The sequence below is a fragment of the Chanodichthys erythropterus genome, chromosome 18, assembly GCF_024489055.1.
Source record: "Chanodichthys erythropterus isolate Z2021 chromosome 18, ASM2448905v1, whole genome shotgun sequence".
NCBI lineage: Eukaryota > Metazoa > Chordata > Actinopteri > Cypriniformes > Xenocyprididae > Chanodichthys > Chanodichthys erythropterus.
Window position 1 is genome coordinate 31994701 of NC_090238.1, and position 27002 is coordinate 32021702.

Genomic DNA, 27002 nt, shown 5'->3' on the forward strand with positions numbered 1-27002 from the left:
CTTTTAATATCTGAAGCTTAACTACTTGGTCTTAATACATTTCCTTCCCCTTCATTTCCGTATACCTGATTTATGAACTTGCAAACATGAATTTTGCTCAGGTATAAAAGGAGACCCCTTAAGCCATAAAGCTGCATCCTTCGTTTAAGCTCTCAAAGACTTCCTAAAGGGAAAGAGTGGTCATTTCTGCTATAAATCATCGCAGCACATGAGTGGAGGGCAGTGCGCACCTTGTCCGTACACCATCGTGAAGCGTTAAGTAAACCATAACATCCTGCATATTGTGTGGCAGAGGCAGGAGAGGTCACTTCCCTTCGTCTGAGCGCGTGAGCACGTGTCTAAGCTCTGTCTTCAAATGGGTCCGTCCACTTAAGCCATTATGAGGAAGAGCTTTTTTTCTCTCTCTTAGTGACTACTTCCTGTCTGAAGAGCTAAATAGGGGAAGTGGTCATTTAACAGAAAGATGGGCCTCTCAATGTCTAATTTTGCAGTGCTTTGTCTGGTGCAGCACTGGTACCTGGGGACTCATTTTGGCTTGAAAAATAGTCCCTGCAGGCAAGGCTTGTGTTTTTGGAACAGAAAATACGTGGAGACTCCCTAATTACTAAAGTATGCTCTGATTCTGTGCGTAAAGAGGCATTATACAAATCAACTTAAGTTTTTTGATGTTTGAAAGTCAAAAGTCACTGCATGTGAGTGGTTTTTAACTCATGAAGTGGGACACTTTAATCAAACACTTAGAAATGTTGAAACTTAAAACATGTGATATCTTTTATTATAAGGTACCAAGGTTTTTAAAATGTATTTGTTGAAAAATAGTGCAACCAAATGACGTTCGTGTTTGTCAAAGTTGGCATAAAAACAAAAGGTGCAATAGTTTTTTTTCCCCTTTTGTATGTATAAACTAGTGCTGTCAAAATGATTAATCACGATTAATTGCATCCAACATAAAAGTTTGTGTTTACATTATATATATATATATATATATATATATATATATATATATATATATATATATATATATATATATATATATATATATACATACACATGTGTACTGTCATATATATATTTTTTATATTGGATACCAAAAAAATAAAAAATAAAATAAAAAAAATAATGATGTGCACAGATTGATAATTTTGAATATATACTACAATATTTCATAAAACCCCCCAAAAAACAAGAAATGTCAATTTTGATTTCATGGTGACTAAGGTTTTTTTTTTTTCATTCTTGAGCCGATGCAGAGGAAACACCAAAGTAAAATACTCTGACAGAGTTTCTTGTGATATTACTCAACAGTGGCGTAACATTGTGAAAAAGACAACATGGTGAATAGTCAAATTCCTGAACAAATGACTCTTATGAGCCACTTCTATTAGTGAATCAAAAACGCATCACAAACTGTGTAGTGCGATTCCAGAACGAATGGCTCTTTTAAGAAGCAGCTTTTGAGCAAATCACAACACACGGTGAAGCAAAAGTAGTCTGATTCTCGAACAAATGACTTTTATGAGCCAGTTTCTTTTTAAGAACTTACTGTGTTGCTGCATCTAAGATTCATGGGACTTAAAAAGTACTACTTTGTGACAGGTTGTTCATTTGCCATTGTGTTGTAAAAGATTATGAGTTTGTGGACCTGTTTTATAAAAATAAATGGATGAATGTATTATGTTTTTTTTTTTTTCTTGTTTGTTTAGAATTGCAGGTCACACTTTAGAATAATGTTCTGTCATTAATGAATAATTACACAGGAGCAAATGAGTAACAGAGTATTAACATTCTAGTAACTACTATTAACTAAAAAGAAACTCTGATTAACAAATTAGTAAGTAATAGCGCTCAGTTGAATGTTGTATTTTTTTTAAACTATTTTTTTAAAGGACTACAGAGATTTACTACATACAGGTTCATAATTCATGTGAATAATGCATAATGTATAATTAATTCTACAGTGAAGATCCCACTAGTAATGACTCAAGTGTTACTAAATCCTCCAGAATGAATTACTAATTATTTGGATCAGTATTCTAAAGTGAAAAGCATAAAAACTTCCTAATATTGACTGAAGTCATTGTAAACTTTTGAGGGTTTGTAAGGTTTTGGATAGTAATGACTGTTACTACATCTTATCTTACTACACTCTAAAAAATTCTGGGTTAAAAACAACCCAAGCTGGGTTAAATATGGACAAACCCAGCAGGTTGGGTTAAAGGGCACCTATTATGCCCTCTTTCACAAGATGTAATATATAAGTCTCTGGTCTGGTCAAGTTTCAGCTTAAAATACCCCACAAATTTGACCATATTTGGGGGTGAGCAAAAACATGCCTTTTACTATATTACTATATTGCTGGCTAAAAAAATAAATCCAAAATTGGTTGAAAAAAAAAATGGCTGGGTGAAAACAACCCAATCACAGGGTTTGTCCATATTTAACCCAGCATTTTTTAGAGTGTATGTTACTACTTTGTTACTACTACATTATTACATGTTAATACAGTGTTACGACATTCTTTTAAAGGAATTACTAATTATTTGGATCAGTGTTCTAAAGTGAAAAGCATGATAACACTGTAATATTGACTGAAGTCATTGTAAACTTTTGAGGTTTTGGATAGTAATGACTACGTTACTACATCTATGTTACTACTACGTTATTACATGTTACTACATCCTTCTAAAGGAATTACTAATTATTTGGATCAATATTCTAAAGTGAAGATCAACCAAGATGACTCAAGTGTTACCAAATCCACCAGAAGAAATTACTATCCAAAACCTTCCAAAGACCTCAAATGCTTGCATTGACTTGAGTCAATATTAGAAAATGCTTTTCACTTTAGAATACTGATCCATATAATTAGTGTTTGGTAATAGGATTTGGTAACACTTGAGTCATTACTAATGGGTTACCACAATCTTCACTTTAGTATTAATTATACATTATGCATTATCACATTAACTACGAACCTGTAGTTGTTAGTAGTCCTCTGGGAGGTATGAAAAATAGTAGTTATTGATTAGCTAATAGTGAACTACATCATTCAACTGAGCGCTATTACTTACTAATTCATTCATTAGAGTTTCTTGTTAGTTAATAGTAGTTACTAGAATGTTAACGCGTTACTCAGTGTATGTATTCATTAATGGAACGGTATTCTAAAGTGTTACCATTGTGATTTAATAGACCTGTTAAGGCTAATCATGGAATTGTGGGCTATTTATGTCTTTTCTTTTTCCCCCAAAACATTTCTTTGTTTAAAGTGCTAACAGAATAATTAATGAAAGCATTAAAGAAAATGAAAGCATCACACCTCAGACCACTTTCTCATTACTTTCACACTCAACCTGACCCCCAACTCATCACACACCCCACCACACGTCACTTTTCGCCGAAACCTACGCTCCCTCTCACCATCTCATCTATCCTCTTCGGTCTCATCCACACTTCCTCCCGCTAACCAATTCTCATCAATGGACACTAACACTGCTACTGACACTCTCTGCACCACTCTATCATCCTGCTTAGATGATTTCTGCCCCCTCTTAACCAGACCAGCCCGCGCCACCCCCTCTGCCCCCTGGCTCTCTGATGTTCTCCGTGAGCATCGGTCTAGACTCAGGGCTGCAGAGAGGAAGTGGCGCAAATCTAAAAATCCTACTGACCTTAGCTTATATCAGTCACTCCTTTCTTCTTTCTCTACTAATGTCACCAATGCTAAAACCTCCTACTATCACACTAAAATTAACAACTCAAAATGACTCCCGAACACTTTTCAAAACCTTCTCTTCTCTTCTTTGCCTCCTCCCCCTCCCTCCCACATCAGTTCTTACAGCTGATGACTTTGCCACTTTCTTCACACATAAAATAACAACCATCAGCGGCCAATTCTCCACACCACACACTGACAAGAACATCTTAATTGAAAACACACAAATTCTCCCCTCCTTCTCCATGCTTTCTGAGGCAGATGTTTCCAAACTCATTCTTTCCAATCACCCTACTACCTGTCCGCTAGACCCTATCCCCACTCCTCTTCTTCAGGCCATCTCCTCCTCAATTCTACCTGCACTCACTCACATTATCAATTCCTCCCTTCACACTGGAACATTTCCCACAGCTTTTAAGCAGGCTAGGATTACCCCACTGCTTAAGAAACCCACTCTGAATCCAGCTCTTTTAGAAAACTACAGACCAGTATCCCTTCTTCCTTTCATTGCTAAGACACTTGAGAGAGTTGTATTCAACCAACTGTCTACTTATCTCTCACAGAACAACCTCCTTGACAACCACCAGTCTGGTTTCAAGAGTGGCCACTCTACTGAGACTGCCCTGCTCTCAGTCACGGAAGCCCTGAGACTGGCACGAGCATCTTCAAAATCATCAGTACTCATCTTGCTGGACCTGTCTGCTGCCTTTGACACAGTGAACCACCAGATCCTCCTGTCTACACTCATGTCGAAGGGCATCACGGGAACCGCGCTCCAGTGGTTCGAGTCTTACCTCTCAGGTAGGTCCTTCAGGGTATCTTGGAGAGGTGAGGTGTCCAAGTCACATCATCTTGCTACTGGGGTACCTCAGGGCTCTGTGCTTGGTCCACTTTCTCCATCTACACGTCATCACTAGGATCGGTCATTCAGGATCATGGTTTCTCCCATCACTGTTATGCTGATGACACACAACTCTACCTCTCATTCCAACCAGATGATCCGACGGTTGCTGGTCGCATCACAGCCTGCCTGACAGCCATTTCTGCCTGGATGAAGGACCACCACCTCCAACTCAACCTTGCAAAAACTGAACTGCTTGTGATCGGTGCAAACCCAACACTTCATCACAACCTTTCAGTTCAACTTGGGTCTTCAACCATCACTCCTTCCAGGACAGCCAGAAACCTTGGAGTGGTGATGGATGCTGGTCTAACCTTCACAGATCATGTTGCAGCAACGACCCGGTCCTGCAGATTTGCCTTGTACAACATCAGGAAGATTAGACCCTTCCTATCTGAACATTCCACACAAATTCTTGTCCAAGCTCTTGTTCTATCCAGACTGGACTACTGTAATGCTCTCTTGGCTGGCCTTCCAGCATGCACTATCAAGCCTCTACAACTGATCCAAAATGCTGCAGCAAGACTGGTCTTCAACGAACCGAAGAGAGCGCACGTCACTCCTCTCTTCATCAGTCTGCACTGGCTGCCAGTAGCTGCTCGCATCCAATTCAAGGCTCTGATGTTTGCTTACAGAACGACAGCTGGCTCTGCACCGCTATACCTTAACTCACTACTTCAGACTTACGCGCCCTCCAGAAACCTGCGTTCTGCAAGTGAACGGCGCCTTGTGGTGCCATCACATAGGGGCACAAAATCACTCTCACGGACCTTCTCCGGGACTGTTCCTGGCTGGTGGAATGACCTACCACGCTCTATCCGAGCAGCCGAGTCTCTAGCCATTTTCAAAAAAATGCTAAAGACGTATCTTTTTCGTCAGCACTTGACCCAGTAGTAGTAGCACTTACCTTGACTAATATTCTTCTCCTATCTGTGTATTTATTTATTTAAAAAAAAAAAAAAAAAAAAAAAAAAATTCGCTATGAGCACTTTACTGACATAACTGTGACTTCACTCAGCACTTATACACTGTTGTTCTCATGTTGATTTAATTGATTCTACTACTCTCATTTGTAAGTCGCTTTGGATAAAAGCGTCTGCTAAATGACTAAATGTAAATGTAAATGTAAATTAAAGAAACTATATTTTTTAAAACAAAGCTCACAGTTCTTTCACAGCAGCTACTGGGAATAAGCAAATGCAACAGAAAAAACCTAATCCCAGCTGTAGGACTCAACAACTAACTTGAGAAAAAACATTCTTTAGTTCTGAGTAGATCAAACTTTCCAGAGAGTGAGAATGATTTCACATTGTCCCAAAAGAGGAGATTTTCCCTTGATCCTTAACTATGGGTTGAGGACAGTCACTTATGTATGAAGTTGTGACAAGCCATAATCCCTGGTGATCATATCTCATAAAATAGAACAGAGAGAAGAGGAATCAGTTTGGAGCATTGGCCCATCTGCCACAATCACCCCACTCCAAATGACTTGGCATCAGCGTTCCCTTTCAGCTCACAAAGACACAGAAGTGCCCGAAATCTTGACCCACTTCATTGGTTTGGCCTCTATGAGGACGTCAGCTGAAATGCACCAAAGAATCGATCGCTGTTTGACTAAGGAGAGCCCGTTTTTGTTTCACACTTTGTTTTAAGATTCTGTGGAGAGGATGCAAGTGGAACCAACAGAGGACAGGAAGGATGTTAAAGGGGATTATGTATGTGTGGCATAATGGGCTGGCTTACTCAAACAGACACTAGCTTCTTTGGATTCAGTCAGTCATGTATAATGGGGATGACACCCAGTTTATTTTGGATGATGAGGTAATTTCGAGTGGTGGCTTAAGAAAAGAACTGATAGATTGTGTAGCGATAACCTTTTTGTTCATCCTATTATGGGGAAGTGTTGGTGTGTAAACAGAGGAAGAACCGTGTGTCTTCCTATTATCGTCAACGGGCCATAAAATGTTATGTCATGAGAAAATAAAAGATGGAAGAACATGGTAATCTTTCTTTGTTCTTTGCTCCTAGGCCCCCGTCTCATACACCCAATTCAACTGAACCTTTCGGAACACAAAATGCTTCATTATAATTAAACAGATCATTTTTCAATATTTGGGTGACCTCCCGAGCCTGACAGCAAATTTCACCATACACATTTGCGTGGTTAAGCACAAGCTAGTTTTAATAGTCATGTTTTGATATAATAAGTAAACATCTGTCACATCAGAATCATTAAATGACACCAGGGAGGCTCAGTGCATATGCCTCACATAATGCATCTAAATGAGACAACAAACATGCCTTACATAATGTATTTTCAACTTTATTTTAGTCTCATGTTGAATGCAATGTGTTGCTTCTTTCAGAAAACAAAGCTTTCTGTTCGGTTCTGATTAAATGTGCATGACAAGATGAATGCAACTGTTATATAGTATATCATATTATAATTAGTATTAAGAATATTATTTAAATCAATAAATTAAATATGCCAAAGATTTTAAAGTGTGTGTGATGCTTGTTTTTGTCAAAGATGTTCACTGATTTATTGTAATAAATTTGGCGTATATTTTTTCAACCTTTATTTTCCTAGTGTACACCATCGCCAAATATTATTTAACATAATCATATTTTTTCTCCATTTTCGAAATTCTCTAAAATCTGGGTCAAGGATGCAAAGGATCTCTTGAGCAGAGCCAAAATGTTGCTTCTCAGCAAAGTAAATGGATTGTGCCAAAAAGTGTCAATTAGTTTTAAAAGGCCCAAAAAAAGCCCGCACAATGGTCCTCTTAATGTATGTGAACTACACTTACCAGGTGTCCTTTTTGTTTCAAACAGTTGCCTTGTTTCATGTGAGATTGAACGGTTGGAGTGGTTTAGAGTATCTTTTCCAACCATTAGTCATGGCTAACTCATTAAAACAAATACTTGATTCTTCACCTTTAAACCCATTCTTGTTAAAATAGATGGAATAACTGAGGAGAACCAGCCATCCAGCAAGAGTCCGCAGTGGGAGGAAGAGACCAGTGGCCATTTCTGAGAATTAGCCGGATTGCTTCCTCTTTTGTAACGTATCTATTGTCTAAAGGAGAAATGTGGTTTGTAAAAGCAACATACAAACGTATTGAAATGATTTGACGGAACAATGAAAGTTGTAGTTGTAGACACTGCGATGGAGTGTTGTGGTGTTTCGAAGCACTTCCATCACAGACTAATCTCTCACGGCAGACTGAACTGAAAGTGCTACGTTATCCTCATTTCTCGTTTCGCTTTCTGAGAGAACGTAATAAATACAGTATAAGGGTCAAGTGGGTTATTTGCTATGGTCATAGACCCTTATATACATATTAGACTTGAATGCACCTTCTCCTGGACAATAGGCATTTCCCATTTCCCATACTTATGCCCGGATGTCTGTGCCTCACAATATACATGCATAATGTTTTTTATTTATTTATTTTTATTTTTTTCATAAAACGATAATCACTCAAATCCTGATTTTCAATCCCTTGGCTCAAGCCGACAGTTTAAATAAAATCACTCCAATCCCACGGGTAGGAGAAATGAAAAGGACAAGGATTAAAAATGGTCAGACCTCTTTCTTCTCTCCTACTCTCCCTGGCTCTGGATTGGATCACGACCCTTCTGTGTGTGCAGCTTAAGAGCAGACGGTGAGCTTTCACTTTTTTTTTTTTTTTTTTTTTTTTTTTTTTTGTGGAGCAGGAATGGGCTTACAGTATTTACTGAGGGACTGGGGGGGAGTGTGTGCAACATGGAGCCTTAATTCCATAATCCCACATCATTAGGGTTAATAGGAGACGGGCCTACAGGAAGCAAGAGCACGGAAATATTTTCAGACGCTTTGGAAATGTTGTATGGCAGTTGATTTAATATCTTTATATACATGAAGGGAAATTAATATAGTGAAACTCTGAGGGCAATGAAACACTGATGTGCTAAATCACAGAACATATGATTTTTATTATTTATTTATTTATTTAAAAAAAAAAAACATAATTTGACATCTATTATAAAAAAATAAACCACAAAAGGTCTTGCATTACAGTGATTTTAAAAGAGAAAAGAAAATACATTATTAAAATTATTATTAATAATAAACAAATTAATAATTATTTAAATGACAAAATAGTAATAATATGAAACAACAATAAAATTAATAATAACTATCGATCTAGACTAATTATAATTAATAATTTTAATATATTCAAAATAAATATTAATCTATAATTATAGTTTTTATATAATTTATTATTATCATTTTTAGTGTTATTGTAATTGTTAGCAGTGTGCAGTTGCCAATAAACTCAAGGCATTCATTTCATATTATGGGTAACAGGTGTGTATTTATGAACATTTTTACAATATTAGCACGTTTCATAAGCACGTTCTTCATTTTCCATGTACTTTCTAAAATAGATAAATGTATATAATAAATGTAGGGTGCTTTGGATCATAAACACAAGTAAAGCGGATCACTTATTCCAAGCTCATCTTCAGACAACAGTATTTGTTTATTTATTCTGTTATTGCAGATCAGTCTAATTAAAACTTTATCCATAATCTCCAAGCCTCATTTACATACTATATAAATGGAGCATTGTCTTAAAGCACTGTCCTCATCAAGATACAATTCAAAACAGCTAAGTCCTTAAGACACTCAGTGTAATTACAGTAAAGGTTAATTAAATGCTTTGCATACTTTAATAATAGATTGTGTGTGAGCTGGTTTACATTGAATTAACAGTGAAGTAAACTGCCCAAGTCATCGACAAACAAACCATATATGAATTTTTTAAACAAATGTACAAAATCTATACCCAAGAAGTTTGAGGTTATGAGTGGATAATCCAGTGAAGTAGAAATAAATGTACACATTATAGATGCTCTTTATCATAGCATTATATGTTCTATAAAGGTCAAGGATGTCTACGTACTGTCATCTCCCAGCTTAGAGAGCAGGATGGGTGGATGGATGGATAGATAGATGGATTGGGGGACAGGAGGGTGGGGCAATCTTCAAGACATCTGTCACAATTTGCAACATGTATGCTTTTTTTTATAAGCTGTTGATTTCTTGCATGACTGCCCAAGAACTATGATGTTAAAATGTAGCCTACATTGCACAGGGCCACCCCTTATGAGACAAGTAATCTTCCCCCTCCCTCCCCTCTTAATGAGAACTTTATCATGGCTGTATGTTGTGGCAAAATCCCTTTCATCGGATCCCCAGATTAAGGCATTATTCAATTTATAGATAATACAGTAAAACAATGAAAAAGCCCCTTGAACACAGGGCAGTTGGTGCTTCGGGATCTAGGCCTATCGCTTGTGAAACTTTCCCAGGACAGTCTCCCAGGGCAACCTTATTTAGGCCTTCTCCCTGGTGTTTCAGGAATATGCCTTAATTATATTATATATATATATATATATATATATATATATATATATATATATATATATATATATATATATATATATATATATATATATATATATATATATATATATATATATATATATATATATATATATATAGGAAAAAGGAATAATTATATGTAAGTCAGGAATATATAAATGTAAATACATAAAAAAATTGATATGTATATAATTAATTGATTTGACAGAGTATAATTATATATATATATATATATATATATATATATATATATATATATATATATATATATATATATATATATATATATATATATATATAATAAGCTGTCAAATCGATTAATCAATTAATTATATACATAAACACACATACATATATGTTCGATGTGCGATTTATTATTTATACACGTGTCCCTGGACCACAAAACCAGTCATAAGTCACACGGGTATATTTGTAGCAATAGCCAACAATACATTGTATGGGTCAAAATAGCGATTTTTCTTTTATGCCAAAAATCTTTATGATATGAAGTAAAGATCATGTTCCATGAAGATATTTTGTAAATTTCTTAGCGTAACTATATCAAAAATGTATTATTGTGAGTGGATATGCATTGCTAAGGACTTCATTTGGACAACTTTAAAGGCGATTTTCTCAATATTTTGATTTTTTTGCACCATCAGATTCCAGATTTTTTTAAATAGTTGCATCTCAGACAAATATATCGATCATATCCTAAAAAACCAAACATCAACAGAAAACTTTTTTATTCAGCTTTCAAAAAATTGACCCTTATGACTGGTTTTGTGGTGCAGGGTCACATATAGATATATAGATACATATTAGATTTTCTAATCTTCAATCTAATAGAATCTAGAATCTAATATATATATATATATATATATATATATATATATATATATATATATATATATATATATATATATAATACAAAATGTAATAATATAAAATGTATTGTGTGTGTGTATATATATATATATATATATATATATATACACACACACACACACACACACACACACACACAATACATTTCATATTATTACATTTTGTATTATATTCCATATAACACGTTTTTTTTTTTTTTTTTTTTTTTTATATATTAGATTTTTTTTTAAGGTGACAACATTAATACCACCAACAAAAAAAATGAAAACGACATAATATAACCAAAAACTTTATGATGGACAGCAGGATTTGAAAAAAATTCTATTGTTCTGTAACATTATTGAAATAACTGTAAAATTTACATTTAAATGATTCACTTAAATTAACTGGATTCCAAATGATTCATTTGAGAGAGAGAGAGAGAGAGAGAGAGAGAGAGGCAAACATGTCCTGCTATTCCCTCACTTCACTTAACTGTAAAGCTGCAATGACAATAATATCTTGACACGCTACATCACCTGTGACTTGTTACTTACTACAGTCATGCTACTTACTTTAGTTACTCACCAAATTCGGTTGGAAGTTATAGAGCCGAGTATAAATGTGTGTGCACTGAGAAGATCTGAGATTGCATGCGTGATTATAGTGTGAATACGGTAAACACTATCGTCAGACCTTAAGCCTGCTTAGATACAAACATTGCTGAAATCCTTATCTCTGTCTCTCTCGGAATCGGTCTCATGGCCATCTGTTCTTGTTTCTCTGAGAAGGAGCCTGGCGTTCAGAGCGTTCATTAGAAAGTAAAAGGCTTTTTCTACTCTAAATCTTCTGCCGTGGCTGGGTACGAGGGTCATGGCTTTAATATCCTCCGCAGTGGCTCCTCTTACTCCTGGGCATATGTTAGGAGTAAGTTAGCATCTGCTTCTTGAGTAAGGATCTGGGATGGCCTTCTGTGCCAAGGATTCTCACATAAAGGACTGCCAGTGAAGGCTAAAGTCTGTACGGCAGCCGCTAGAGATGCTGCGTGGTCAACTTTTCTTTTTTTCCTGATTTCACACTACAGGTTTTATATATATATATATACACATACAGTCAAACCAAAATTTATTCTGACATTTGATATATTTTTACTAGTGGGTGCAGGACACTATAGTTCATTTATGTAAGTGAGGATAGCAAAATAAACTGTGACATATTATACCCAAAAAGGTGTCGGAATAAATTTTGGTTTGACTGTGTATATATTATATATGTATATATAAGATTAGATATGATTACTACTTTTAGATTACTTTTGACCTAACTTGTTTATCACATTGATTTGAATAGGATAATCTTGAACCATATTGATATAAAAATACAAAATATACATTCTGTATATTATGTCATAGAGGTTGGGCTGGCAAAAAAGAATTTCTGCATTACATACAAAGTAGAATTAATTTGTGCATTTTAATATGTCTGAAAGACAAAAGCCTCCCAAAGACATAGTAATACATGGTTACTGTGACGAGCAGGGCGGGCGAGAGCCGTGAGGGAACGGCGCGAGGCCGGTGACGCGAGTGATAATGAGCGTCACCTGCGAGGCGTGCCGGCCTCGAGTCTCTCACGGAGGAGCTCCGGAGGCATAAAAGGAGGAGCGACTACAATGAAGGACGAGAGAGGACCAGGCCTGGACTTTATTTTATGTTTTATTATGTTTGTGTGGCCGTCAGACGTCCGCGAGGGTCTGCCGGCATTACTTTCGTTTTGTTCTTTGTTTATTTTACATTAAAGTTTTGTTGAACGTTCGCCGGTTCCCGCCTCCTTCTTCCCGGGTTTCGGCACCAATATAACAAGGTTAGTAGATATGGGAAGAAGGAGGCGGGAACCGGCGAACGTTCAACAAAACTTTAATGTAAAATAAACAAAGAACAAAACGAAAGTAATGCCGGCAGACCCTCGCGGACGTCTGACGGCCACACAAACATAATAAAACATAAAATAAAGTCCAGGCCTGGTCCTCTCTCGTCCTTCATTGTAGTCGCTCCTCCTTTTATGCCTCCGGAGCTCCTCCGTGAGAGACTCGAGGCCGGCACGCCTCGCAGGTGACGCTCATTATCACTCGCGTCACCGGCCTCGCGCCGTTCCCTCACGGCTCTCGCCCGCCCTGCTCGTCACAGTTACATTTTTTTTAAACTATATGTATACTCATAATATTCATTTATATACCTAAAATATCAGTTAAGTAATAATTTATCTTACATTTGACTATATTGTATTTTATTCAACTTATATATGTATTCTTGAGTTTGCATGCTTATGTTCCATATATTCCACACTGAACCTTATAGTCTATTGTATACGTCTGAGCCTATTCTGGTGTTAGTGTAAGCCTGTGTCTAACAACAGGTTTCCTTTTTCTTTGTTTTATTTCTGCTGCTGTTATGAGTGATCACTTGTTAAGAGGTGTCAAAACCACATTAGTTCCTCAATAAGTTTGTCCTGCACCTTGACATTTCACCGTGACCTTGTAGACATTCATATGACCTTTAAAAAGTCCCAATAATGGTTAAAATAAATCATGCTTTTCAACAGGAAATTCCCCGTCATGCTATCTAGCCTATAAAGTAATTTAATGTTATTGAGACTTCTGTAAGGCACGTCTTCTTTACTTCTCTGGACTCCAACTATATGACACAGAAACACTTAGACGCTAGTCAGAGTTAGTACCATGGAGAAATATAATATTCTTATTTATTTCAAAATGTATCTACTATTACAGCCTTCATTACTTTAATTTGATCTTTTATTATCTTTATTTTGTAATAATTTACAGATTGTTAGAAATTGTTAGAAATATATCTTTTACTTGTTAAACTCAAACAAAGAATAATCTGTATACTTGTTTGGACATCATCAATTTTTGGCAGTTTGATACACGCTCCGAACCACTGATTCGAAACAAAAGATTCGTAAAGCAGTTTTTTGAAATCGCCCATCACTAGATATTGTTGAATAAAGTCGTTATTTTGTTTAACATTAAGGTTGAACCACTGTAGTCACATGAACTGTTTTAAATATGTCTTTAGTAGCTTTCTGGGCATTTGAAAGTGTTAATTATTTTGCTGTCAATGCAGGCCTCGCTGAGCCATCGGATTTTATCAAAGATATCTTAATTTGCGTTTAGAAGATGAACGAAGGTCTTACGGGTGTGGAACGACACAAGGGTGAGTAATCAATGACAGAACTTTCATTTTGGGTGAACTAACTAAAAATGCTCATTGTAATGCTCAAAGTAAAGAAGTACTTACAAGTGTGTGTGTGTGTGTGTGTGTGTGTGTGTGTGTGTGTATATATAACATGCTTGCATTTTTCACCTGTTATTTAGTTCACCTTTTAACACCTTAAAGCAAAGCATAAAGAGCATGAGGCAAAAGTAAATCCAACAAACACTGCCCTCTGACCCGACCTTGACCTGTCAGCAGCCATTAGCAATGGTCTACAGATGAACCTAGACCTGAGGAAATGCTCTGCAGTGCGTGTGAGTCACTGGCAGGAAAAAAACGCACATGCACATAATGTTTCTGGGAAGTTCGACTTCAACAAGCCTGTTCCGAAAAAAAAAAAAAAAAACGCAAAATGGACCAAAATATATAGAAACAATGATGTTAATTGCTGGCTGCTCAGAGGTTTAATACGCCAACTTTATCAGAAGCCATACTTTAAGTAAAGCTTTTGGAAGCTTTGTGCAAATAAGAGTAAAACCTTGCATGTCACTGACACAGAGCATTGCTGTTATGGACAGGCTTTGAGCTCAGATGGAAAAATCACATGAAAGAAAACTGCATCTATAATTAATAAGGAAGAACTTAATTATTATGCATGTTTGATAGAAATAAAAAAAATCCATTAGAGACAAAAAGAAAAAAACACACAGTTTGAGCTGCTTTTAAAAAGTCTTATTACAAAGACGTGGAGAGGGGGCACTTGTGCTTTTAGTCTTAATTTAGAGAAGTCTGTTAAGGGTCTGCTCCTTATGTGCAGTACTTTACCATCATTGTTCAATCCTCCATTGCTTTATGCATACATATGAATCCTGCCTGAAAACATAATCTAATTACCATAAATGGCCTTAGATTATGAAGGTCACTTTTCCCCACTATGAGCAAAAAACATTTCACATTTACCTTGCAACAAAGACGTAAGGAATAATAATTCAAAGAGGAGTGAGCGTGCTGTGCTCTTGCCAAGGCCACTCAGGACTTGTTGACTGCAATTAAGTTAGAGTTTTATTCTTCATGGGGTGAATCTCAAAATATTCTGCACTTGAGGGTCTTTGGGGGAAAAAAATTAACCTCTATTAAAGTGCTTATCCAGTATTCTGTGACAAGCGACTGTAGTTTAAAGTGTAACTTTGCCAATTTTCAACCTGCAGTGTTGAACAAAATTTACTCGTTCTCTGTTTCCTGAACTAAGACATTCATGTTTATTTGCCAGCAAAATGCATCATCCAGCAGACTTTTGACAACTCCAGGGTTTTTTGAAAAAACAAAACCACACATTATATTTCCGCAGGTACTAGGTTTATCACTGAAAGCTGTATCATACCAAAGACTTTATGCAGAAAGATGGTGCGCTCATATTACTATTGGAGAAGGTGCAATATGGCGGAATAAGTCCCGCCTTCTAAAAAATACAGCCAATCGCCGATTGGTAAAGTCATTGCGTCACTGCATCTGCCGTTAGAAGCTCCAGTTCCAATAGAAACAAGCAGTGTTCTGAGATGTGCACATGTGCATTAGCTAGGCCCAGCCTGAAAAAAATTTTTTTTTTTTTTTGTCATGATTACAGCATTAAGAAGCAAAATGTGTGAGTCAGTTGTTTTCAGATTTCATTGATTTCAAATATGAAATTTAATTGTAAGCTTAGCAAACAGTTTGAGAATTTGATGTTTCCCCATTCAAAGTGATAGGAGCTGCACTTGCACACCCAAGAGGGATTTCAAAGATGGCCGCCGAGTGAAATGACTTGTCTTAAAGGGACTTTGATATGTCTCTTTAAACAGCATTATGATAAAAACTGAACATTATGAGAAAAGCTTTCCTGTACGCGATGGCATTTTGCTTCGGGCGGAACTGACAGAATGGCAATTTCAGATTTTCCATTGCGGCGTTCTCTCCATATTTACGAATCTTTGCAGCCTTTAGCCAATGCCTACAACATGCTGGATCTTTAACTGGAAATTGAAAGTAGCTCACTCCCGCTAAACGTTCACTCTTTGAATTCTTGCTCCCGGGAACAACTCAACACTATTATGACGAAAAGTTTGTTAAGAAGTATTTCCTACTAAAGCAAAGCGGTATTTGACTTGTAAGTGTATCCACTGTAGACTGGTAGGAGTGGCATTGGATGGCAACATGCCCAGTGCATTATGGGTGTAGAAGTTTTTCTTATCTGTTTGGCAAAAGGGACTAACAGCCCTTTTTTCTCTGTTTTCTCTAGTCAGGTAGCACCGATTATTTTTCACCTTTCTACTGCATAGGCAGCCAAGTTTTTATTGAAAGGCTGTTTTGTCAGTGGTGAAGTAACCCTTTATAAACTAACCGTGAAGACGCGTGACCTCTTGCCTCAATTAAAAGAATGATATTTTTGTCGTAAAGTCAAGTAGATTGTATATTTTTATATTTTGAATGTATTATTTGTTATAGGTTGAATTAATGTTTCTAAAAAAAAACTGCTGCAGAGCGTGACGTTATATAAAGACTGTTGCAGTATCCGAAAAAATATCGCATGCTCAAAGTTTAGTGTGACCACGTCTTTATTTCTCAAAATTTTCATTATTTGCTGAAAATCTTAACATCAACCCTGGCGTGTTCATAAGTGAAAATTGATTCATGAACGAATCTTTTGGTTGTGAATTAACTTGGATCTTTTCAGTGAATTGGTTGATCCAGTTCACAAAAAAATTTCCTTGAATGATTTGTTAATGAGTTAAGCTCACTGATTCAGTTTGACATAGAACTCTATGGCCCGGTTTCACAGAGAGGGCTTAAGCTAAGCCAGGATTAGGTCTTATTTCAATTAGGGCATTTAAGTAGCTTTTATAAACATATCCTAGTAAAAAAAAACATTACTGGTATCTATATTGAGACAAAACAATGGCTCTGACATATTTTAAGATATGTCAGTGGAAGTTACTTTTAGTTAAAACAGCCCAAACATGCATTTTAGTCTAGGACTAGCTTAAGCCTTGTCTGTGAAACCAGGGTTAATACAACTTTAGAAATCTAATACACTCAATTTAGAGTTACTCAATATCAGGTAATTGTTCCAAAGATAGCAGATTTTAAGTCATGGCAACTTAACATTTTACTTCAATAATTAAATTCAATAAAGCCATGCAAACTGTTGCAGTCATTCCACAAACCCTCATTTTTACAGTGAGGATATTCTCTCTCTCCTCCAAAACGAAGAGATTAGTGTGAATAAATAGTGGAGAAAAGGGACTCAGGTGCATGTGGTTTGGGTGATCTCACCCCGTCACACATGAGCACACATGACAAAAGTGCCCGAGTGCTGGCAGGCCATCAGACCTCTTTGTCTTGTGTGTGTGGGAGTGTGTGTTCATGAGACTTTCCAGGCCATGCCAAGTTAAGGAGGTTTGGGCCAACACCTCCTGACAAGAGCAGATCAGCGTGGAGAGAAGAGAGTAGATCGCTCTTACTCTGATCTTGCTGCCTTCCAAAGCATCCACGTGGCCTGTTCTGTTCTGTCAGGACCATTACAGTGACTGCAAATATGTTTTATTTTTTTACTGTAATGTCAGCAGGAAATTAAATTAATTATTAAGGCTGAATGTTGTAGCTTCTGAAACATTCTTTATTTTTAAAACTAAAGCGGTGCAAATTTGATTGACATGCACCATGAAATCAGTTTAACCCTAAACGGTGATCAAAGACCTCAATTACGTCTGTGTAAAATGATAATAGTCATGTTAAAATTAATCTCTTATTTTCATTCAAATCTTTTTAATAGGTTTTTCTGACCTAACTGACCTTTACTACAAAATAAACATACAAAATATGAATGATATTTTTTTTCCAACTTAACTGTTTTTGTTCGGGGTCAAAATGACCCTTGGAAAAATACATAGAAATTATAATTAAAATAAATCACAAAAACATACACTCTAAATGTTATTAATAAGTACCCTCTACGTAATGCTGGGTTAAACAAACCCAACATTTGGGTTGTTTTTAACCCTGTATTTTTCTATTTATTTTTTTATTTATTTTAGAAATGACACAGCTGGGTTGTTTTTAACCCAACCCATCTTGGGTTGTTTTTAACCCAGCATTACTTAGAGTGTACTTATTAATAACATTTAAACCCAACCACTGGGTTAAAACAACTCAGTTGCTGGGTTTGTCCATTTTTAACCCAACTTGGGTTGTTTTAACCCAGCGGTTGGGTTTAAATGTTATTAATAAGTACACTCTAAGTAATGCTGGGTTAAAAACAACCCAAGATGGGTTAAATATGGACAAACCCAGCATTTGGGTTGTTTTGAGCCAGGGGTTGGGTTACTTGTTTGACCAACCTGCTGGGTAGTTTTATTTAACTCAACTATTGTTCAAATATTACAATATTGCTCACTTAAAATGAACCCAAAATAGGTTGGAAACTAAAAATCAGACACATAATTACTAGAGGCAACAATAATAATCAAAAGGTGAAAATTTTTTAATAAGCTATTTAATAAATGTTTATTATTTATTAAACTTATTAATAAATGTTCATTTCCAACCTATTTTGGGTTTATTTTAAGCAAGAAATCTAATAATTTTTACACAATAATTGAGTTAAATAAAACTACCCAGCAGGTTGGGTCAAAACAACCCAATCGCTGGGTTTGTCCATTTTTAACCCAACTTGGGTTATTTTTAACCCAGTGTTGTTGTTTTTTAGAGTGAAATTTAATAAATGTTTATTGTTTAATTATTATTCATTAAACTTATGAATAAATGTTAATTTATTAAAAATATTAATAAATGTTCATTTCCAACATATTTTGGGTTCATTTTAAGCAAGCAATACAGTAATTTTTAAACAATACTTGAGTTAAATAAAACTACACAGCAGGTTGGGCAAACATTTAACCCAATTTCTGGGTTATTTTTAACCCAACATTTTTTTAAGAGTTTATATTGAAAATAAGAGTTATACATATATATTATTTATGTATTTTAATACAAATCTTTTTTTTTTTTATCATTTTCATCTTTAATGAATCAAGTTGAGATCTTGTTTATAATCCGTCCTCATAAGCGTCAAGTATATTTTGTGACGCATCAAAAGGGTCTTGAGGTCTCCAAACAGAACACGAGGGTCAATTCATCATGACCTTAAAAAAGAATCCACAGAGCGTGATGTAGCCACAGTCACACTGTGCAAAATTGTCCATAATGATCACACAACAGGAAGTAGTGTCCTGATCCACCGGCCCAGCTGTCATACAGCGTGCACGAGATTCTCTTTTACCCAAGCCAGTCATGTCAATTCTCCCAGCGACCCCAGGAATCCACGTAATGAAGTTATTACACATTAACAGGGTTTCACAACCGCATCTGGGCGCACACACCAATACAGATGCGAGCAGAATTACACGGCGTATCCTCGCAGGGGCGAGGCTCGAGTTGAAACGCTAAAGTAGGGCCGCCCGAAAAAAAGCAAACCTGCGAGCCAGGCGGAGTGGTGCACTTTTGATAGACGCTGTGTAGTTGTCAGCCTCTTTGATGTCGTCGGATTGATCTGGCAGGAGCTGGGGGCTCTTTGTTTCTCTCGCCGTCCCCGCGAGCTGTCTGATCCCACAATGCAGTGCGACACCGAATCTCTGGGGTTACCATCATCTGGGCAGGCTGGGCGGCTCGCAAGAGAGAGCCTCGCTGGATTTCTCCCACGTGAGCCGGCTCTCCAGATGGCCTCAAAGAGTCGAGCGAACGGCTCAGCCAACATTTCAGCCCCAACACACACAAAAAGGAAGCAAATGCACTCTAAATATTTTATAGATATTCCACATTCCCTCAATGAAGGAATGACAGACATTGCATATCATAAAGCAGAATAAAAGAGAGATTTTGATGAAAGATTAATCACATCTTTTGCCGTGATTTTCAATAATAGCGCTGTTTACTCGTTCCTGATGAGTGGAGAGCACTCAGAGAGTGTAGGGAGATGAAAGAAGCACCTTGGTTTGATTGTTCATGAGCGCCTTTGGACGGCAATCTGAGAACGAGATCAAATAGTTGCGAATAGTTTGATTTAATGACTTTTGTGACCGCTGGAAAAGGGCCTTGTGAAACGGTGGCTCGATTTTCAGGGGAATCCGGGTTCTTGACCGGGAGGAAATCATGAGCGGTCTGGGCGTGTCTTTCGGGGCGACCAAAGGTATGTCACCGGCGTCGTGAATCATCTGGTGAAACAAACGGAAGCGGTTTCATTTGTAGTCTCGCAACTGGCCTTTTCCGCATCTGATATTTCAGCCGCACGTCAATAGTGGCACCGATGCTCAAAGTAATTGGTGCTTAATTTGTACATAAACAGCAGAGGCAGTTTCCATCACAGCCTGTGTCTTTAGAAATCATTAATCTCTAATTAGGGCCAGTTGGGACCAGCAGTTAGAAGGTTAAAGAGGTTCTGACAGCCCTAATCATTGCTCAGGAAGCTGAAAATATATGCAAAGTCTCAGCAGATGGGGCGAGATCAGCCTCTGCCAAGTGATAACTGTTATTCCTTTGCACCTCCAAAGCTGTCATCCTAATAGGCACATTTTGAATTTATTAATGCTCTAGTTACAGTGTCTGCACAGTCTCTAATGGTATGTCAGCCGGAGAGTGTAAACCAAACGATTAACTCGTATTACCTGGTAATGATAGAAATGTTTGTCATGATTACACTCCCCTCACACAAATTAGCGCAAGAACGCTCAGACCAAGAGGGAGACCCCTGAACAGCTCTTGAGCCAAATTCGCGTCTTGCATTCATGTTTTTTTTCTCCCCTTCGTCTGTTTGCAGTGACATACTGTGACATGCTTATTTACTTTTAACCTGTTCTTTTCCGACAAGAGAACAACAGCTTGGTGCTAAGTGATAGAGCGCTCCGGGCAAAAGAGACCCAGACAAATTAGCGTGCGCACATTCTCCGTCTGTTACAACATCTGATCGTAGACCGCATTCTCTGTTTTGGCTTCTCAAATGTAGCTAAGATTTTAATATCTAGCTGTTGGTGCCACAGATGCAAAATTAACAATTAACTGGGCAACTAGGAAGAAACAAGCCACTCTTTTCTCCATCAAACAGGTGGCTTTGAGCAATGAGGAATGCGCGAGTTGCACTTAGCATCAGCGTTACGGGAAACACTTTAGAATACGGTTCCATCATTATTGAATAACTGCACAAGAACAAATGAGTAACGGAGTATTAACATTCTAGTAACTACTATTAACCAACAAGAAACTCTGATTAACAAATTAGCAAGATATAGTGCTCAGTTGAATGTGGTAGTTCACTACTAGCTAATCAATAACTACCTGTACAATTTTTTTCATACCTCCCAGAGGACTACTAAGAACTACTGTATACATGTTCATAATTAATGTGAATAATGCAATGCTTAATTTTAAAATGAAGATCATAGTAACTCAATAGTAATGACTGAAGTATTTACAAAGGAATTATTAATTATTTGGATCAGTATTCTAAAGTGAAAAGCATGATAACACTGTAATATTGACTTTTGAGGGTTTGTAAGGTTTTGGAAAGTAATGACTGTTACTACATCTATCTTACTATGTTACTACTACGTTATTACATGTTACTACAGTGTTACGACATCCTTTTAAAGGAATTACTAATTGAAAAGCATGATAACACTAATATTGACTGAAGTCATTGTAAACTTTGAGGGTTTGTATGGTTTTGGATAGTAATGACTTACTACATACACTCTAAAAAATAAAACACTGGTTCAACAACAACAAAAAAAGGTTAACGTTTTCCACTAGAATTTTTAACTTAAGCCAATTGGGAGAATCACATTAATTCAAAGCAATATTTTGAGTTGATCGAACATAATGTTTTAAGTAAGGTGAAGACGTTTTTTTTGCCACAATAAAAACACATTTCTAAGTAACATGAACTTAATAATTGTCAACATGAATGCAGCCAACATAATGTTTTAAGTAAGGTGAAGACGCTTTTTGGACACAATAAAACTAATTTCTAAGAACATGAACTTACCAAGCACCGCTTGTCACCATGATGGTAACTCTCCAAAAACCCACATTAACAGAAACTCTTCTAAATTAGCATAACAAAACACTAATTACTGCTAAATCTCCCTTACCATTAATCTTGTGCAAAAAAACATTATATAACACTTAATTTTAGCATTTACTCTCCCTTTCAAGTGCCATGGGCAAAGCATGATGGGAAATATAAATCCCAGCCCAGTTTCACTTAACTTAAGTTCATCTAAATGAATAGAAGTGTTCATACAACTCAAAACAATGAAACACGTTTACACGTCATCAGATTGTATTTTACATTAACATAATTTAAAATTAAATACATTTTTGATTAACTGAAAATGTTAAACTATGACAAGTCATGATAGTATATCGAATCAATAGGCATAATTTGTTAATCTGTCATCCAAGCTCAATAAAATAACAATTACAAATAAAAAGTCTAACAGCATTTCAGAACTTGATTTCACAACAAATATATATATATATCCCTCAGGTTGTGTTCAAAACCCTATAACACATGTGATGTTCCCGGTCAAAAATGACCGGCCCATAAAAAAAAGCATATAAATCACTCATTATACCATATTTTCACCCAATCTTGGATTCAATCTTTTTGTCAACAAGTTCTCTTTCAATTAGGACTGGTTTTATATTTTGATTTGGATCTGAATAATCATAGGCCTCATTTATTTGAGAGTAGGCATTTCATTTTTTTAGTAATTTTTTTTAAATTTTTGAATAATTTTGGAAATATTAAATAAAATCTGAAGAAAATTGGTATTGTTGATCACACTAGTCTACTCTAATGTTTCACCAGGAATTTTGTTTTGAAACTTTTGTTTTGTAAAAAAATATGGCACATAGTCACACTTGTGGTGTTCCCGGTCAAAAATGACCGGCCTATAAAAAATAGCTTATAAATCACTCATTATACCATATTTTCACCCAATCTTGGATTCAATCTTTTTGTCAACTTGTTCTCTTTCAATTAGGACTGGTTTTATATTTCTGTTTGCATCTGATTAATCATGGGCCTCATTTATCTGAGAGTAGGCATCTCATTTTTTGAGTAAAAAACAAATAATTTATGAGTAAATTTGGAAATATTAAAAAAAATATGAAAAAAATGGCTACTGTTGATCACACTAGTCTACTCTAATGTTTCACCAGGAATTTTGTTTTGAAACTTTTGTTTTGTAAAAAATATGGCACATAGTCACACTTGTGGTGTTCCCGGTCAAAAATGACCGGCCTATAAAAAATAGCTTATAAATCACTCATTATAACATATTTTTACCCAATCTTGGATTCAATCTTTTTGTCAACTTGTTCTCTTTCAATTAGGACTGGTTTTATATCCTGTTTGCATCTGATTAATCGTGGGCCTCATTTATCTGAGAGTAGGCATGGTCAAAATGGTCACAATGGCCGACCATTGAAAGTGAATGGGAGAGATTGAAAATAACAGAACAATTTAGTTTTCAGGAGCATGTTCATTATTTTCATGTACACATATGAGCATATGTGCTTGCAAACATCGAGCCCTTGGACCTGTGCATGTAAACTTTTGCAGCGCGTTTTTGTATTTGGTTGCGTTGTGAACTTTTTCAGCGCGTTTCTGTGTTTGGTTGCGTTGTGAACTTTTGCAGCGCGTTTTTGTATTTGGTTGCGTTGTGAACTTTTGCAGCGCGTTTCTGTGTTTGGTTGCGTTGTGAACTTTTGCAGCGCGTTTCTGTGTTTGGTTGCGTTGTGAACTTTTTCAGCGCGTTTCTGTGTTTGGTTGCGTTGTGAACTTTTGCAGCGCGTTTCTGTGTTTGGTTGCGTTGTGAACTTTTTCAGCGCGTTTCTGTGTTTGGTTGCGTTGTGAACTTTTGCAGCGCGTTTCTGTATTTGGTTGCGTTGTGAACTTTTGCAGCGCGTTTCTGTATTTGGTTGCGTTGTGAACTTTTGCAGCGCGTTTCTGTGTTTGGTTGCGTTGTGAACTTTTGCAGCGCGTTTTTGTATTTGGTTGCGTTGTGAACTTTTGCAGCGCGTTTCTGTATTTGGTTGCGTTGTGAACTTTTTCAGCGCGTTTCTGTGTTTGGTTGCGTTGTGAACTTTTGCAGCGCGTTTTTGTATTTGGTTGCGTTGTGAACTTTTGCAGCGCGTTTCTGTATTTGGTTGCGTTGTGAACTTTTGCAGCGCGTTTCTGTGTTTGGTTGCGTTGTGAACTTTTGCAGCGCGTTTCTGTGTTTGGTTGCGTTGTGAACTTTTTCAGCGCGTTTCTGTATTTGGTTGCGTTGTGAACTTTTGCAGCGCGTTTTTGTATTTGGTTGCGTTGTGAACTTTTGCAGCGTGTTTTTGTATTTGGTTGCGTTGTGAATTTTTGCAGCGCATTTCTGTATTTGGTTGCGTTGTGAACTTTTGCAGCGCGTTTTTGTATTTGGTTGCGTTGTGAACTTTTGCAGCGTGTTTTTGTATTTGGTTGAGTGAATTATCAGGAAATTTTAATTATAAAGCAAATCCTTCTTCTTTTGAAGCCGGGTCACTGCAGTCACGGCCAGTTTGTGTTTGTGTGTGTGTGTGTGTGTGTGTGTGTGTGTGTGTGTGTGGTAATGTCAGATGGATAAATGTATATTAGATGCAGGTTAGGGTAGGATCAAATTTCTCTCTGTGGAAAAGAATGTGTGTAATACTCAAAAAAGTTTGTATGTTTTAACGTGTGTGTGTCTGGGTAGCGTGTGTATAAATGTATCGATACATGCACAGGTCCAAGGGCTCGATGTTTGCAAGCACATATGCTCATATATGTACATGAAAATAATGAACATGCTCCTGAAAACTAAATTGTTCTGTTATTTTCAGTCTCTCCCATTCACTTTCAATGGTCGGCCATTGTGACCATTTTTGACCATGCCTACTCTCAGATAAATGAGGCCCACGATTAATCAGATGCAAACAGAAATATAAAACCAGTCCTAATTGAAAGAGAACAAGCTGATAAAAAGATTGAATCCAAGATTGGGTGAAAATATGGTATAATGAGTGATTTATAAGCTATTTTTTATAGGCCGGTCATTTTTGACCGGGAACACCACAAGTGTGACTATGTGCCATATTTTTTACAAAACAAAAGTTTCAAAACAAAATTCCTGGTGAAACATTAGAGTAGACTAGTGTGATCAACAGTAGCCATTTTTTTCATATTTTTTTTTAATATTTCCAAATTTACCCACAAATTATTTGTTTTTTACTCAAAAAATGAGATGCCTACTCTCAGATAAATGAGGCCCATGATTAATCAGATGCAAACAGAAATATAAAACCAGTCCTAATTGAAAGAGAACAAGTTGACAAAAAGATTGAATCCAAGATTGGGTGAAAATATGGTATAATGAGTGATTTATAAGCTATTTTTTATAGGCCGGTCATTTTTGACCGGGAACACCACAAGTGTGACTATGTGCCATATTTTTTACAAAACAAAAGTTTCAAAACAAAATTCCTGGTGAAACATTAGAGTAGACTAGTGTGATCAACAATACCAATTTTCTTCAGATTTTATTTAATATTTCCAAAATTATTCAAAAATTTTAAAAAATTTACTCAAAAAATGAGATGCCTACTCTCAGATAAATGAGGCCCACGATTAATCAGATGCAAACAGAAATATAAAACCAGTCCTAATTGAAAGAGAACAAGTTGACAAAAAGATTGAATCCAAGATTGGGTGAAAATATGGTATAATGAGTGATTTATAAGCTATTTTTTATGGGCCGGTCATTTTTGACCGGGAACACCACGAGTGTAACAAGGTAACAAAACCCCCACAAAAAATTAAGAAAATGTCCAAAAAAATATTGAGATTTAGTTATACCCTTTGGGAACAAAGTCACTAAGTTTCAGTCCAAAGCGATAACATTAACTAGTATTTTCGGGAAAAAGAAAATTGGTGTTCGGGTCAAATTGACCCGAACACAACATGAGGGATATATATATATATATATATATATATATATATATATATATATATATATATATATATATATATATATATATATATATATATATATATATTTAAGTAATGACTAAAGGTCCCCTGAATTAGTTTTTAGAGTGTATATCTTATTATTTTACTACTTTGTTACTACTACGTTATTACATGTTACTACAGTGTTACAACATCCTTATAAAGGAATTACTAATTGAAAAGCATGAAAAATCCCTAAAAATAACTGAAGTCATTGTAAGGTTTTGGATAATAATGACCATTATACTACATTACTTTGTTACTACTATGTTATTACATGTTACTACAGTGTTAATACATCCTTTTAATGGAATTGCTAATTGAAAAGCATGAAAAATCCCTAAAAATGACTGAAGTCATTGTAAGGTTTTGGATAATAATGACTATGTTATTACATTAATTTGTTACTACTACGTTATTAAATGTTACTACAGTGTTACTATAGTACATCCTTGTAAAGGAACTACTAATTATTTGGCTCAGTATTCTAAAGTGAAAATCATGGTAACCCATTAGTAACGACTCAAGTGTTAACAAGTGCTAACAATCAGAAGTAATTACGATAACACTTTATTTGAGGGTATTTTAACTAGCTGCTTATTAGCATGCATATTACTAGAATATTGGCTGTTTATTAGTAATTATTAAGCACATATTAATGCCTTATTCTGCATGACTATATTCTACATTCATAATCCTACCAAATACCTAAACTATTAATAAGCAGTAAATTAGGAGTTTATTGAGGGAAAACGTCATAGTTA

General features: G+C 36.1%; 1 long non-coding RNA gene across 1 annotated transcript in view; it reads left to right on the plus strand.

Moving 5' to 3' along the window:
• LOC137006380 (uncharacterized) overlaps positions 1-27002 on the plus strand; it is a 70986-nt gene that overhangs the window by 11691 nt on the left and 32293 nt on the right. The window contains exon 2 of the long non-coding RNA XR_010892506.1: positions 14108-14147. This is a non-coding gene — a long non-coding RNA (uncharacterized lncRNA). The remainder of the gene's footprint in view (positions 1-14107; positions 14148-27002) is intronic.